The sequence below is a fragment of the Ipomoea nil genome, unplaced genomic scaffold (assembly GCF_001879475.1).
Source record: "Ipomoea nil cultivar Tokyo-kokei standard unplaced genomic scaffold, Asagao_1.1 scaffold1971, whole genome shotgun sequence".
In the NCBI taxonomy this organism is placed as follows: domain Eukaryota; kingdom Viridiplantae; phylum Streptophyta; class Magnoliopsida; order Solanales; family Convolvulaceae; genus Ipomoea; species Ipomoea nil.
This window is the reverse complement of record NW_017618399.1, coordinates 1020276-1022500: the sequence shown is the minus strand read 5'-3', so window position 1 is coordinate 1022500 and position 2225 is coordinate 1020276.

The following is a 2225-nucleotide window of genomic DNA, read 5'->3' as shown; positions in this document are numbered from 1 at the left end:
TAATATATTAACTCACAGATTTTAAGTTTCAACATTAAGCACAACCTCACGCACATTAAGTACAAACCCCACACACATTAAGCACAACCTCACGCAGATTAAGCACAAATCCCACGCACATTAATCACAAATCCGCTCACCTTAATTTTGACCTACATGCAAAAATTACAGAATTGCCACCGCATTTTTTTTTTTTATAAATTTTGACAATTCTGAACGTTGATTTAAGCGAGATAAATGGTCCAGATTAAACCGCACCTAGGCACTCTAACCGCACAAAAACCTAATTCTATATATATATATATATATATATATATGTGTGTGTGTGTGTGTGTGTGTGTGTGTGTGTGTGTGTGTGTGTGTGTGTGTGTGTGTGTACTAATAAGAGCCAATAAAGTTATGTCCATGTTTTTATTGCTAACCATTTTGTAAATTGTACTTTTAGAATTGTACTATAGAATTTTTTTGGACAAAAATACCTTACCGTTATAACTTCCGTTATCATATACCTTTTTTTTTTTTGAATGCCCGTTATCATATACCTTAATTATAAAAATTCTACCTAATAATTTTAGCATTAAATGTCATACAATAATTACTATAAACAATGTTTAATAATTGACAAATTCTATTAGGCAATAAAAATTACTATTATAAAATCTTTGGTAATATGTACACATTATTTTTAATTATTTTGGTTTAATAGTATTATATCTTATTTATAAAAATTCTAAATAATACTTTTAGTACTATTAAATATTAATTGACTAAAAATTATCTTAATTATTGAGGTAATTAATCGGTATTTAGCTTGTTAGTGTTTTTAAATTGTTCAAAAACCCCATATTATAATTGGCAATATTATTATGGCACATACTAAGATAGGTTTAGAGTTTGTCCATCCAGCTCTACAGTCGACTGATCAATCAGAAGCAACAACAGAAGGACTGACACTGAAGATCTGATTTAGGAAGCTGATTTCTAAAAGTCTTATGCGGTATTATCAGACCAGTTTGGAAAGAAGATCAGCGTATATTTTCAAGAGAGGTATGGACCTAATCTTCTGAGATTACATTCCTCTTTTATAGTCCTACCTTCTACAATCAAAGTTTTTTATGGAGAGAGTTTATTGAAAAATCTATAAGTACCCTTACTCGAAGAGATTTAGGGTTACGCCGAAAATACGAAGAAACACTCCCCATCTGCTATATGAGATTAGATCTTTGATTGTCATGTATCTTCTCAATACAATATGTTCATGGTGATTAAGATGATGAACTTGAGAAGAATCACTGCTGCTTAAATGAAAGGACACTGTGATCACACTGTTGTGGGAACAACTATAAAGAGCATCATTGAAGTGGACTGCATCAGAGTGGGCTCTCCAAGTGAAGGGATTTCATTGGACTTTTGTATGCATGGCTCTCCATCTTAAACAATCCACTAAACCTGTGTAGACTGGGTATGTACCTTGTGTGGGGCACTTGGGTAAGATTATTGTATATCTACCTTTGTACATTGGATTATGATTTAGTGGATTGGACGCCTATGTGATCGTCCCCCAGACGTAGATACACACTGTATCGAACTGGGTAAATATTCTATATCGTTGGGTTTGTGCTCTTATCTTTCTCTTACATCTTCTCCACTATTTATTATTACTGACTGACTTCGTAACTGAATCAATTAGTAATCTCAGACAGATGATTAATTCTGTTAATCTATCTAAAAAGAGAATATGCAAAATTACATGTGGTATCAGAGCTTTTAAGTCTACATAGTGACTTGATCCGACGGGTTGTTTTTAGTTTTGCATTCTCTCTGTCTTTCGCAAGTTTTTCTGTGTGTTCGTTGGCTGGTTGTTTGTATTCAGGATGGACGCAAGTATGAAACCACCAGAACTAGATGGTCATAACTACTCTTTCTGGAAGGCTCGCATGGAGATATATCTTCAAGCACAAGGTACCAGGGTTTATCGTACTGTCCTAACTGGGTGGAGTCATCCAACTACTCAGAATGCACAAGGAGTTACTGAAGATAAGCCCATGGAGACTTGGACAGACGATGAAATGAATGCCTCGGATCTAAACAACAAGGCATTAAATTCAATTGTAGGATCTTTGCATGAATCTGTATTTACTCTTGTCACAGGAGCAAAAGAGGCTAAACGAGTATGGGAAATTCTTGAAACTAGATTTGAAGGAACCAGTGATGTCAAACAGTCA